This window comes from Ambystoma mexicanum, chromosome 7p (assembly GCF_040938575.1).
Source record: "Ambystoma mexicanum isolate Mex_15411 chromosome 7p, UKY_AmexF1_1, whole genome shotgun sequence".
NCBI classification, from domain to species: Eukaryota; Metazoa; Chordata; class Amphibia; order Caudata; family Ambystomatidae; genus Ambystoma; species Ambystoma mexicanum.
The window spans coordinates 977,630,021-977,646,358 of record NC_090939.1 but is presented as its reverse complement, the minus strand read 5'-3'; positions in this window follow the sequence as shown (position 1 = coordinate 977,646,358).

Genomic DNA, 16,338 nt, shown 5'->3' with positions numbered 1-16,338 from the left:
AGAGATGTGATATCTCAATGCTGATACCAAACCTGAGACCCTTCCTATGGCATGAGATGTCATATACAACTCCTTCCCATTCCAATCCTGAGACCCTTCCTATAGCATGGGATGTGATATCTCAATGCTTATACCAAACCTGAGACCCTTCCTATAGCATGAGATGTGATATCCAACTCCTTCCCATTCCAATCCTGAGACCCTTTCTATAGCATGAGATGTGATATCTCAATGCTTATACCAAACCTGAGACCCTTCCTATAGCATGAGATGTGATATCCAACTCCTTCCCATTCCAATCCCGAGACCCTTCCTATAACATGAGATGTGATATCTCAATGCTTCTAATACCAAACCTGAGACCCTTCCTATAACATAAGATGGGATATCCAACTCCTTCCCATTCCAATCCTGAGACCCTTCCGATAGCAGAGATGTGATATCTCAATGCTGATACCAAACCTGAGACCCTTCCTATGGCATGAGATGTCATATAAAACTCCTTCCCATTCCAATCCTGAGACCCTTCCTATAGCATGAGATGTGATATCTCAATGCTTATACCAAACCTGAGACCCTTCCTATAGCATGAGATGTGATATCCAACTCCTTCCCATTCCAATCCTGAGACCCTTCCTATAACATGAGATGTTATGTCTCAATGCTTCTAATACCAAACCTGAGATCCTTCCTATGGCATGAGATGTCATATAAAACTCCTTCCCATTCCATTCCTGAGACCCTTCCTATAGCATGAGATGTGATATCCAACTCCTTCCCATTCCAATCCTGAGACCCTTCCTATAGCATGAGATGTGATATCCAAATCCTTCTCATTCCAATTGTGAGACCCTTCCTATAGCATGAGATGTGATATCCAAAACCTTCCCTTTCCAAAACTGAGAGCCTACCTATAGCATGAGATGTGATATCCAACTCCTTCCCATTCCAATCCTGAGACCCTTCCTATAGCATGAGATGTGATATCTCAATGCTTATACCAAACCTGAGACCCTTCCTATAGCATGAGATGTGATATCCAAATCCTTCCCATTCCAATCCTGAGACCCTTCCTATAGCATGAGATGTGATATCCAAATCCTTCCCCTTCCAAACCTGAGACCCTCCCTTTAGCATGAGATGTGATATCCAACTCCTTCCCATTCCAATCCTGAGACCCTTCTGATAGCATGAGATGTTATATCTCAATGCCTCTAATACCAAACCTGAGATCCTACCTCTAACATGAAATGTGATATCCAACTCCTTCCCCTTCTAAACCTGGAAGCCTTCCTATAACATGAGATGTGATATCGAAGTGCTTCCCATTCCAATCCTGAGACCCTTCCTATAACATGAGATGTGATATCCAACTCCTTCCCATTCCAATCCTGAGACACTTCCTATAGCATGAGATGTGATGTCTCAATGCTTCTAATACCAAATCTGAGATCCTTCCTATAACATGAGATGTGATATCCAACTCCTTCCCATTGCAATCTTGAGACCGTTTCTATAGCATGAGATGTGATATCTCAATGCTTATACCAAACCTGAGACCCTTCCTATAGCATGAGATGTGATATCCAAATCCTTCCCCTTCCAAACCTGATAGCCTTCCTATAGCATGAGATGTGATATCCAAGTCCTTCCCATTCCAATCCTGATACCCTTCCTATAACATGAGATGTGATATCCAACTCCTTCCCATTCCAACCTGAGACCCTTCCTATAGCATGAGATGGGATATCCAACTCCTTCCAAATCCAATCCTGATACCCTTCCGATAGCATGAGATGTGATATCCCAATGCTTCTACAAAACCTGAGACCCATACCATGGCATGAGATGTGATATCAAACTCCTTCCCATTCCAATCCTGACACCCTTCCTATAGCTTGAGATGTGATATCCAACTCCTTCCCATTCCAATTCTGAGACCCGTCCTATACCATGGGACTTGATATCTCAATGCTTCTAATACCAAACCTGAGACCGGTCCTATAACATGAGATGTGATATCCAAATCCTTTCCCTTCCAAACCTTAGACCCTTCCTTTATCATGAGATGTGATATCCAAGTCGTTCCCATTCCAATCCTGAGACCCTTCCTATAGCATGAGATGTGATATCTCAATGCTTCTAATACCAAACCTGAGACCCTTGCTATAATGAGATGGGATATCCAACTCCTTCCCATTCCAATCCTGAGACCCTTCCGATAGCAGAGATGTGATATCTCAATGCTTATACCAAACCTGAGACCCTTCCTATGGCATGAGATGTCAAATACAACTCCTTCCGATTCCAATCCTGAGACCCTTCCTATAGCATGAGATGTGATATCTCAATGCTTCTAATAATAAACCTGAGATCCTTCCTATAACATGAGATGTGATATCCAACTCCTTCCCATTCCAAACCTGAGACCCTTCCGATTGCATGAGATGTGATATTAAACTCCTTCCCATTCCAATCCTGAGACCCTTCCTATACCATGAGATGTGATATCTCAATGCTTCTAATACCAAACCTGACACCCGTTCTAAAACATGAGATGTGATGTCCAAATCCTTCCCCTTCCAAACCTGAGATCTTTCCTTTAGCATGAGATGTGATATCCAACTCCTTCCCATTCCAATCCTGAGACCCTTCCTATACCATGAGATGTGATATCTCAATGCTTCTAATACCAAACCTGACACCCGTCCTAAAACATGAGATGTGATGTCCAAATCCTTCCCCTTCCAAACCTGAGATCTTTCCTTTAGCATGAGATGTGATATCCAACTCCTTCCCATTCCAATCCTGAGACCCTTCCTATACCATGAGATGTGATATCTCAATGCTTCTAATACCAAACCTGACACCCGTCCTAAAACATGAGATGTGATGTCCAAATCCTTCCCCTTCCAAACCTGAGATCTTTCCTATAACATAAGATGGGATATCCAACTCCTTCCCATTCCAATCCTGAGACCCTTCCGATAGCAGAGATGTGATATCTCAATGCTTATACCAAACCTGAGACCCTTCCTGTGGCATGAGATGTCATATCCAACTCCTTCCCATTCCAATCCTGAGACCCTTCCTATAGCATGATATGTGATATCACAATTTTTCTAATACCAAACCTGAGATCCTTCCTATAACATGAGATGTGTATCCAACTCCTTCCCATTCCAAAACCTGAGACCCTTCCTATAGCATGAGATGTGATATCTTAATGCTTCTAAAACCAAACCTGAGAACCATCCAATAACATATGTGAAATCCAAATCCTTCCCTTTCCAAACCTGAGACCCTTCCGATAGCATTAGATGTGATATCTCAATGCTTCTAAAACCAAACATGAGAACCATCCTATAACATGAGATGTGAAATCCAAATCCTTCCCTTTCCAAACCTGAGACCCTTCCTATAGCTTGAGATGTGATATCAAACTCCTTCCCATTCCAATCCTGTGATAGCTTGAGATGTGATATCCAACTCCTTCCCATTCCAATCCTGAGACCCTTCCTATACCATGAGATGTGATATCTCAATGCTTCTAATACCAAACCTGAGACCCGTCCTAAAACATGAGATGTGAGATCCAAATCCTTCCCCCTCCAAACCTGAGAACCTTCCTATAGCTTGAGATGTGATATCAAACTCCTTCCCATTCCAATCCTGAGATAGCTTGAGATGTGATATCCAACTCCTTCCCATTCCTATCCTGAGACCCTTCCGATAGCAGAGATGTGATATCTCAATGCTTGTACCAAACCTGAGACCCTTCCTATGGCATGAGATGTGATATCCAACTCCTTCCCATTCCAATCCTGAGACCCTTCCTATAGCATGAGATGTGATATCTCAATGCTTATACCAAACCTGAGACCCTTCCTATAGCATGAGATGTGATATCCAAATCCTTCCCATTCCAATCCTGAGACCCTTCCTATAGCATGAGATGTGATATCTCAATGCCTCTAATACCAAACCTCAGATCCTTCCTTGAACATGAAATGTGATATCCCACTCCTTCCCTTTCCAAACCTGAGAGTCTACCTATAGCATGAGATGTGATATCCAAGTCCTTCCCATTCCAATCCTTAGACACTTCCTACAGCATGAGATGTGATATCTCAATGATTCTATTACCAAACCTGAGACCCGTCCTATAACATGAGATGGGATATCCAACTCCTTCCCATTTCAATCCTGAGAAACTTCTGATAGCAGAGATGTGATATCTCAATGCTTAGACCAAACCTGAGACCCTTCCTATAACATGAGATGTGATATCCAACTCCTTCCCGTTCCAAACCTGAGACCCTTTCTATAGCAAGAATCTAATATCCAACTCCTTCCCATTCCAATCCTGAGACCATTCATATATGAGATGTGATATCTCAATGCTTCTAATACCAAACCTGAGATCCTTCCTATGACATGAGATGTGATATCCAATTCCTTCCCATTCCAAACCTGAGACCCTTCCTATAGCATGAGATGTGATATCTCAATGCTTCTAATACCAAACCTGAGATCCTTCCTATAACATGAGATGTGATATCCAAATCCTTCCCCTTCCAAACCAGAGACCCTCCCTTTAGCATGAGATGTGATATCCAACTCCTTCCCATTCCAATCCTGAGACATTTCTGATAGCATGAGATGTGATATCTCAATGCCTCTAATACCAAACCTGAGATCCTACCTCTAACATGAAATGTGATATCCAACTCCTTCCCCTTGCAAACCTGAGAGCCTTCCTATAGCATGAGATGTGATATCGAAGTATTTCCCATTCCAATCCTGAGACCCTTCCTATAACATGAGATGTGATATCCAATTCCTTCCCATTCCAACCTGAGACCCTTCCTATAGCATGAGATGGGATATCCAACTACTTCCAAATCCAATCCTGATACCCTTCCGATAGCATGAGATGTGATATCTCAATCCCTCTAATACCAAACCTGAGATCCTTCCTATAACATGAGATGTGATATCAAAATCCTTCCCCTTCCAAACCTGAGACCCTCCCTTCAGCATGAGATGTGATATCCAACTCCTTCCCATTCCAATCCTGAGACCCTTCTGATAGCATGAGATGTGATATTCAATGCCTCTAATACCAAACCTGAGATCCTACCTCTAACATGAAATGTGATATCCAACTCCTTCCCTTTCCAAACGTGAGAGCCTCCCTATAGCATGAGATGGGATATTCAAGTCCTTCCCATTCCAATCCTGAGACCCTTCCTATAGCATGAGATGTGATATATCAATGCTTCTAATACCAAACCTGAGACCCTTCCTATAACATAAGATGGGATATCCAACTCCTTCCCATTCCAATCCTGAGACCCTTCTGATAGCAGAGATGTGATATCTCAATGCTGATACCAAACCTGAGACCCTTCCTATGGCATGAGATGTCATATACAACTCCTTCCCATTCCAATCATGAGACCCTTCCTATAGCATGAGATGTGATATCTCAATGCTTATACCAAACCTGAGACCCTTCCTATAGCATGAGATGTGATATCCAACTCCTTCCAATTCCAATCCTGAGACCCTTCCTATAACATGAGATGTGATGTCTCAATGCTTCTAATACCAAACCTGAGATCCTTCCTATGGCATGAGATGTCATATAAAACTCCTTCCCATTCCATTCCTGAGACCCTTCCTATAGCATGAGATGTGATATCCAACTCCTTCCCATTCCAATCCTGAGACCCTTCCTATAGCATGAGATGTGATATCCAAATCCTTCCCATTCCAATCGTGAGACCCTTCCTATAGCATGAGAACCATCCAATAACATATGTGAAATCCAAATCCTTCCCTTTCCAAACCTGAGACCCTTCCGATAGCATTAGATGTGATATCTCAACGCTTCTAAAACCAAACATGAGAACCATCCTATAACATGAGATGTGAAATCCAAATCAATGCTTCTCAATCCTGTGATAGCTTGAGATGTGATATCCAACTCCTTCCCATTCCAATCCTGAGACCCTTCCTATACCATGAGATGTGATATCTCAATGCTTCTAATACCAAACCTGAGACCCGTCCTAAAACATGAGATGTGAGATCCAAATCCTTCCCCTTCCAAACCTGAGAACCTTCCTATAGCTTGACATGTGATATCAAACTCCTTCCCATTCCAATCCTGAGATAGCTTGAGATGTGATATCCAACTCCTTCCCATTCCTATCCTGAGACCCTTCCGATAGCAGAGATGTGATATCTCAATGCTTGTACCAAACCTGAGACCCTTCCTATGGCATGAGATGTGATATCCAACTCCTTCCCATTCCAATCCTGAGACCCTTCCTATAGCATGAGATGTGATATCTCAATGCTTCTAATACCAAACCTGAGACCCGTCCTAAAACATGAGATGTGAGATCCAAATCCTTCCCCTTCCAAACCTGAGAACCTTCCTATAGCTTGAGATGTGATATCCCAAAGCTTCTAATACCAAACCTGGGACCCGTCCTATAACATGAGATATGATATCCAAATCCTTCCCCTTCCAAACCTGAGACCCTTCCTTTAGCATGAGATGTGATATCCAAATCCTTCCCATTCCAATCCTGAAACCCTTCCTATAGCATGAGATGTGATATCTCAATGTTTCTAATAAAAAACCTGAGACCCTTCCTATAGCAAGAGATGTGATATCCAAATCCTTCCCATTCCAATCCTGAGACCCTTCCTATAACATGAGATGTGATATCCAACTCCTTCCCATTCCAACCTGAGAACCTTCCTATAGCATGAGAAGGGATATCCAACTCCTTCCCATTCCAATCCTGAGACCTTCCTATAGCATGAGATGTGATATCTCAATGCTTCTAATACCAAACCTGAGACCGGTCCTATAACATGAGATGTGATATCCAAATCCTTCCCCTTCCAAACCTTAGACCCTTCCTTTATCATGAGATGTGATATCCAAGTCGTTCCCATTCCAATCCTGAGACCCTTCCTATAGCATGAGATGTGATATCTCAATGCTTCTAATACCAAACCTGAGACCCTTGCTATAATGAGATGGGATATCCAACTCCTTCCCATTCCAATCCTGAGACCCTTCCGATAGCAGAGATGTGATATCTCAATGCTTATACCAAACCTGAGACCCTTCCTATGGCATGAGATGTCAAATACAACTCCTTCCGATTCCAATCCTGAGACCCTTCCTATAGCATGAGATGTGATATCTCAATGCTTCTAATAATAAACCTGAGATCCTTCCTATAACATGAGATGTGATATCCAACTCCTTCCCATTCCAAACCTGAGACCCTTCCGATTGCATGAGATGTGATATTAAACTCCTTCCCATTCCAATCCTGAGACCCTTCCTATTCCATGAGATGTGATATCTCAATGCTTCTAATACCAAACCTGACACCCGTTCTAAAACATGAGATGTGATGTCCAAATCCTTCCCCTTCCAAACCTGAGATCTTTCCTTTAGCATGAGATGTGATATCCAACTCCTTCCCATTCCAATCCTGAGAACCTTCCTATACCATGAGATGTGATATCTCAATGATTCTATTACCAAACCTGAGACCCGTCCTATAACATGAGATGGGATATCCAACTCCTTCCCATTTCAATCCTGAGAAACTTCTGATAGCAGAGATGTGATATCTCAATGCTTAGACCAAACCTGAGACCCTTCCTATAACATGAGATGTGATATCCAACTCCTTCCCGTTCCAAACCTGAGACCCTTTCTATAGCAAGAATCTAATATCCAACTCCTTCCCATTCCAATCCTGAGACCATTCCTATAGCATGAGATGTGATATCTCAATGCTTCTAATACCAAACCTGAGATCCTTCCTATGACATGAGATGTGATATCCAATTCCTTCCCATTCCAAACCTGAGACCCTTCCTATAGCATGAGATGTGATATCTCAATGCTTCTAATACCAAACCTGAGATCCTTCCTATAACATGAGATGTGATATCCAAATCCTTCCCCTTCCAAACCAGAGACCCTCCCTTTAGCATGAGATGTGATATCCAACTCCTTCCCATTCCAATCCTGAGACATTTCTGATAGCATGAGATGTGATATCTCAATGCCTCTAATACCAAACCTGAGATCCTACCTCTAACATGAAATGTGATATCCAACTCCTTCCCCTTGCAAACCTGAGAGCCTTCCTATAGCATGAGATGTGATATCGAAGTATTTCCCATTCCAATCCTGAGACCCTTCCTATAACATGAGATGTGATATCCAATTCCTTCCCATTCCAACCTGAGACCCTTCCTATAGCATGAGATGGGATATCCAACTACTTCCAAATCCAATCCTGATACCCTTCCGATAGCATGAGATGTGATATCTCAATCCCTCTAATACCAAACCTGAGATCCTTCCTATAACATGAGATGTGATATCAAAATCCTTCCCCTTCCAAACCTGAGACCCTCCCTTTAGCATGAGATGTGATATCCAACTCCTTCCCATTCCAATCCTGAGACCCTTCTGATAGCATGAGATGTGATATTCATGTGATATCCAACTCCTTCCCTTTCCAAACGTGAGAGCCTCCCTATAGCATGAGATGGGATATTCAAGTCCTTCCCATTCCAATCTTGAGACCCTTCCTATAGCATGAGATGTGATATATCAATGCTTCTAATACCAAACCTGAGACCCTTCCTATAACATAAGATGGGATATCCAACTCCTTCCCATTCCAATCCTGAGACCCTTCCTATAGCATGAGATGTGATATCTCAATGCTTATACCAAACCTGCGACCCGTCCTATAACATGAGATATGATATCCAAATCCTTCCCCTTCCAAACCTGAGACCCTTCCTTTAGCATGAGATGTGATATACAAATCCTTCCCATTCCAATCCTGAAACCCTTCCTATAGCATGCGATGTGATATCTCAATGTTTCTAATAAAAAAACTGAGACCCTTCCTATAGCAAGAGATGTGACATCCAAATCCTTCCCATTCCAATCCTGAGATCCTTCCTATTGGATGAGATGTGATATCCAACTCCTTCCCATTCCAATACTGAGACCCTTCCTATACCATGAGATGTGATATCTCAATGCTTCTACCAAAACTGAGACCCTTCGTTTAGCATGAGATGTGATATCCAACTCCTTCCCATTCCAATCCTGAGACCCTTCCTATAGCATGAGATGTGATATCTCAATGCCTCTAATACCAAACCTGAGATTCTTCCTATAACATGAGATGTGATATCTCAATGCTTCTAATACCAAACCTGAGACCCTCCCTTTAGCATGAGATGTGATATCCGACTCCTTCCCATACCAATCCTGAGACCCTTCTGATAGCATGAGATGTGATATCTCAATGCCTCTAATACCAAACCTGAGATTCTTCCTATAACATGAGATGTGATATCTCAATGCTTCTAATACCAAACCTGAGACCCTCCCTTTAGCATGAGATGTGATATCCGACTCCTTCCCATTCCAATCCTGAGACCCTTCTGATAGCATGAGATGTGATATCTCAATGCTTCTAATACCAAACCTGAGACCCTTCCTATAACATAAGATGGGATATCCAACTCCTTCCCATTGCAATCCTGAGACCCTTCCGATAGCAGAGATGTGATATCTCAATGCTTATACCAAACCTGAGACCCTTCCTGTGGCATGAGATGTCATATACAACCCCTTCCCATTCCAATCCTGAGACCCTTCCTATAGCATGAGATGTGATATCCAACTCCTTCCCATTCCAATCCTGAGACCCTTCCTATAGCATGAGATTTGATATCTCAATGCTTCTAACACCAAACCTGAGATCCTTCCGATAGCATGAGATGTGATATCTCAATGCTTCTAATACCAAACCTGAGATAATTCCTATAACACGAGACGTAATATCCAAATCCTTCCCCTTCCAAACCTGATACCCTCCCTTTAGCATGAGATGTGATATCCAACTCCTTCCCATTCCAATCCTGAGATCCTTCTGATAGCATGAGATGTGATATCTCAATGCCTCTAATACCAAACCTGAGATCCTACCTCTAACATGAAATGTGATATCCAACTCCTTCCCCTTCCAAACCTGAGAGCCTTCCTATAGCATGAGATGTGATATCCAAGTCCTTCCCATTCCAATCCTGAGACCCTTCCTATAGCTTGAGATGTGATATCCAACTCCTCCCCATTCCAATTCTGAGACCCTTCCTATAGCATGAGATGTGATATCTCAATGCTTCTAATACCAAACCTGGGACCCTTCCTATAACATGAGATGGGATATCCAAGTCCTTCCCATTCCAATCCTGAGACCCTTCCTATAGCATGAGATGTGATATCTCAATGCTTCTAATACCAAACCTGAGACCCTTCCTATAACAAGAGATGTGATATCCATGTCCTTCCCATTCCAATCCTGAGACCCGTCCTATACCATGAGATGTGATATCTCAATGCTTCTAATACCAAACCTGAGACCCTTCTGTAGTATCGGGAATGGTAAGAAGACATCTGGGTTCAGGTAAGGCACAGGAGACCAGTATATATAAAAGGAGTGAGTTTATTTATAAGTTACAGAGTTACAGGGCTAGTTATATAGAAAGGGGCAGAGAGCTAAACAGATGACATCCTTTCAGTCAGGTTCTCCCATCCTGTGTTCCCAACTGTAGTTCCTGGAACCCTCAGGTCCCATCACATTCCATATGACATAGCTGTATTCTACTAGCAGCACTGTGTGCACCCAGTGCAAATAGATAGGTACAATACTACACATCTCCCTCTCTTCAATTGAACACTAAACAAAGCATCACAAACCAAGCATTAAAAGAGGCTCTCAAAATTACACACTCCTGCAAATCCGTAAAACCTATACAACATTCACAACCAAGAAAGCGTATCCACATTCACGTAACTAACAATCAAAACAATCAAATACACAAATCACCACCTGCCCGGGACTGCCACTCCCGGGCCTCACAACTTCCACTTGCGAGCACATACGTTCTTTGCCACACTCTCAACCATCAAAGCGTATCTCCTCCCACTCCACCTGTCACATGGAGACAAGGGTCTGCCACACCCAGCACAACCGCGTACTCACGCAACCATCAGGAACTATCTAACATTCATATGAACCTCTTATATTTTATCCTTATCAACATTACATTTGCCTCACAACCATAACTGCATAACTACATACACCACCATTCCTCTCCGAAACACCTGTGGTTTGCGCCATCACATATTCACATACACACCCTGCCATAAGAAACAATGAAAAGTGGGAAAATGCAGAAAAGAAAACTCACAAAACAAAGATCATATTAAAACAACGCAACTGGAAAAGAACAGCGCGAGAAGAGAATACACCGCGACAGAGACTGATCAGATCTGAGTCCAAGTGCAAAAGATCTTTGAAAACAAAATTGTTTTGAATGCAGCCAAAAATTGAAAGCATCCAAAGTTTTAAAAAACATGTTAGGCCAAGGAAAATAAACCGGTAATACATTAATATGCATGCCATAAGTACTATGCCCAAAAATTGTATACGTACCACGCAACATTCGTGTCACATTTAACCATAGGGCTTTCTCATTTAACATGAAATCACTCATTTTTTTCACTCATGTATTGCATGACATCAGAACGATGCTGTGCCAAAATATTATACTATAACATGGCATCAGAACGATGCTGTGCCATTTAAATTATACTTATTACAATCCACATCATGGATAATATATCATTAATGAACATATTTCCCCTTTGGATTGATACACATTTAAAATAGCAATATGCATTGCAAATATATATATGAATTGCAGCATTTGGAGACCTGAAAATCCTATAATATTGTTAAACACTACACACAGGAAAAAAACATTTTCTTTTTCTTTGTGTTGTTTGTTGGTTAGGTTGTTGGTGTGATATAGTGTTATGCATAAACACACACAACCTCTCTCCCTCATAAAGTGAATGCAATCACCAATTGCACTCTGTCACCCTTTTAAATATTGGCATATGCATCCATACAAGGTAACATATACTACCATGGCACACACCCTAAACATTCAGATTATGGCAATACTGACTGGTTCCTATTAGTTGCAAGCATTACAAAATTTCATTACTATTAAACATTTAAATAGATTGAAGTGCATAAAATACACATGAAACATCAGCCAGAAACATTTCTGTACTTAAAAGTAAAATGTCCATGAATTACTCATGGAATAAACACTGCTTTCATTAGTGTGGAAGGCATTGCTAATGCCCCCTTCATTTCGTACCATAAATAAGTTCTGGCAGGTTAATGGCAAAGTAAATCATTAACCTTTAACCTTGTCTCGGCAGCGCTGCGGTTTATAAAACACAGTACTGTAAGGATATTTGGCGTGTTACAGTACAGAGTACAGCAATACTGCACAAGTAGCAAAATTTTTTTGCAGCACCACCACCACAAGGGTGCGGTGCATTGCTATATGGGTTAGCAGATTAACAAGGAAAGACAGACTATTCAGTCAAAAACGATTTTAACATATAAGATGCAAATCTATTTTTACAGTTAAAAGCACACGTGTTCATTTAAAAATGCACACTATTTTTCACCTGAAATGCCTATATTGCTAGAGACACATTTGAAAATTAACAGCTAACCTATTAACCATTAACCTGACTAATAAAACCTTATTTTAATATAACCCACTAATAAAATGTGTTCTCCACTGCAGAATTAGGCATACTCTGAAAACCATTTAAATGTGTGTGCAGATTTTTTCTCTTCTCTTCTCTGCCTGATTCTCCGTGTTTTTGTGCACAGTAACTGCAGGAAGGAGGAAGTCAGATTTGCAACAATTGCAAATGTATAAGCGAAGCTATTGTTGAAGAGTAGGAGGATGAGAGATGATGGATTTCATTGGGACACGTCATACAGAGGGCTGAGAGGAAAGTTTTAGTGGGCAGTATCAGGGAAAAAGACAGGCAGACATCTTTCTGCACTACTGGGGAGAAGACCTGGCTGTGGGGTCCTGACTGAATGCAGATTCCTGTGTCCTGCTGCAGTCGAGATTGGGGAGCGCTGAAAGAAAAACCTTTCCACTGGCTGAGGCATTCCTATCTGAAAAAGCTGAGAATTCCAGGCAATGACCCCGGCTTGAGAAGGCAAGCGTTCCTTTTTGCTGGAGTTAATCCAAGAGAGCCACATTCACAAAGAGAACAACTAAAAAGATAAGGTAATGAGAAGTGTGGGAGCTGAGTGTGTACGGTAATATGCAGTCAGTGTAGGATTCCTGTGCGTGTCTTAATCAAATACCAATGTTGCAATTTGAGTTCTGTTCTCCGCCACGCTCTTTGCAGTGTGTCATAGACAATGCTTTGACTGTACCATTTTATTTATTTCTGTAAAGAATGAAATCGTGTCTAAATGCAGCTTTTATAATACAGAAAATATTTGAAAACAGACGGGTGTTTTATTTTCTATTTACCATTACAATGCCGATGATGTGGGGAGATTTTTAAACAGTGCAATGGTCATTTTAAGACAGATGTGTGCTTGTCAGAATCAGTATGAATAATTGTGAGTGACTGTAGCATAGCTTGTTGGAGGTACATGAGCCAACGGGAAGAGAGACTCTCTGAACATAGCTCCCTACCATATATAAGGTAGTGGAAATTACCACAAGACTACCACATATAGCTCTCTGTCGTAAATAAGTCAGTGAGTTCGCCCATGGTGGCACACCAACACTATCACTGGAAATGTGGTATTCCTAGAATGCAGGTCTGAGGTCTCTCTAGTGATCACACGAAAAATCTAAGCAAAGATAAGGGATTCTGGACATTGGGGCCACAAATAAAACAAGGGAATTATGCTCACCAAAATACCACCAACCACGTATACCAAATATGCAGGTCTGGGTGCTGAAATAATGCATGTCCATTGTATTATTGTTGCACATGGCCAAATCTGAATACAAAGAGTGATTATTGCTAAGTTATTTTTCGGCGGTAATAAAATACCGTCAGGCCCCAAATCTCCACAAAATACCCTACATATTTATGGTGCGTTGCAGGCCGGGAAAGTGATCATAGAGTACCTACTGGGCGTGGCAAGCGTGTCTCACACTGCCATTTGCACATTAAAGGGAACCCATTTTATAATAGCAGAGTGCCACTAAAAACGAATTTCAGAATGTCACAAAGGGAAACTACATTCTCAGATCTAGTGCAATATTTAGAGGCAAAGTTATTTGCACATGGGAATTGGTCTTCGAAGAGCACGTTAGAATGGAGTAACCGCATTCAGGGTGAGGTGCAGAAAGAAAAACTAGACAATATTTTTGCAGAAGGCAGCATAATTCAGGTCTGCCTTACAAGATTATTGAATGCAGCCGATAAAAGTGCAGAGAAAGACTGTTTAATACGGCTATGCGGCAAAATATGGTTTATTTTAAACAAGTCCCTGCGAATGCAAGAGAATGATACTCAGCTAATTAACAGGTTAAAGACTGAATTAGATGGGGCAAGTAAAAATCAGGAAATGTTGAGAGCAGAATTGGATGTATGCCAAAAAGACATGCAATTAAAATGCAGAGACTTTGATACTCAGTTATCCAAAAGCAAGAAACAATTTGAAGATAGTGAGCAAGAATTGACACACTTAAAAGCCTTAGTGGATCACATTAGGCAGGATAAAGATGAGGTTGTTTCAGAAATGCAGATTTTACAAAAAGAACATTGCGAAAAAGAAGGTGATCTCCAGAGTGCAGAACAAGAAATGATTAAAATGATCCAAGAAAGAGACAAGAGAAATAAAGAGTTCAATGAATGCCAAATGCAAATGTGCGATATGCAGGAGGCGATTAATAAAATGAGTGATGAAAATAATTATTTGCATGATGAAGCCAACAGACTCCTTAAAAAGTGTAAGGACTTAGAACAGCAAATGTGCATTCCCAGGTCCCAGGAGAGGCGGCAGGGTACCACCTTCAATGGAGTGGAGGTGAATTCTAGCTCTGCCCAAAGAGCTAGTGCCCCAGTGACTGGGCCGGTGACTGAACTTGGTTGCAGCGCCCTTGGGGGATTTGATACTCCCATTGGGGGCAGCCACCAATCTCATACACCTGAAAACAGGATTGAATCACAAAATAGTGCAATTCCATGCATTGCAACAAGTAGCCCCATAAAAATAATGAAATCCATTAAAGCCCTGATCAAACCATTTAAAAAGGGAGGTGAATGCTGCATTGAGGATCACTTAGAAGCGGTGCATGACATTTTTAAAGCACTCCAGATACCTAAGGAACAGTACAGACAATATTTTCATTTAACTTTAGATGCCCCGACGGCCAGCATCATAAGGGGATTAAATGAACAGCAGAATATGACATGGCTGGAGTTTGAAAAAGAAATTAGGCGTCATTTTTCTCCTTTTCAGTCATTGCAGGAGGCAAAGAAAGTCGCGTACACAATTACTGCTGGACCTAATACATCCCCTCGCCAATTTTTACAAGACTTAAAAAGAGCATTCTCTCGCTTTGATGTATCTTTTGACTCAAATTCCAATGAGTTTAAAACTGCATACTTCTATGGGCTACAGAAAGACATCATATCCCAATTGGTCCGTGAATTTGACCGTGACAAGTCCCTTGAATGGATTGTACATCAAAGCACAAAGCTATATGAGGTACTCTATTGTCAGGGTAGAGAAAGTGATAAAATGAAAGATACCAGGCATAAATCTAAAGAACCCTCAGCCACAGTAATGGAAATCAGGTCAGCCAAAATGTCCCTCGAGTCTGCTCAAAGTCAAGGTAAAAATAATGTGACACCTGAACAAAGGGGTAATCAACAAAGATCGCCATTTCCTGTACCAATATTCCAAACACATTATCCTAGTAATAGAGAGAGCTACATCAGCCCTAGATATTTAGGGGATAGACCCCGGGTAAGATATCGGCCTGATATGGCAGGTATGAACAATAACCAGAGACAAAATCAAGATCAAAGAAATGATGGTCCCTACCAGTCATTGGGGACACAGAGTAGGTTTGATCCCAACACCATGATATATGGTAATCAGGATAGGCCCCGATATGTGGATCGATTTACTGATAATGGAAATCAACATAGGGGCCAGTACCCACAATCTGAGAGACAGGACATGAGGCAAAACGTGAACTACAGTCCACGCCAGTACGATGATTCCCCACCAAGGGACTATAATCAAAGGATGGGTGCAACCCGCTCCCCTCCACAAATGAATCAAGAGTTCAGAAACCATCCCAACCGGTATCAATCACCTGAGAGGTATCAGA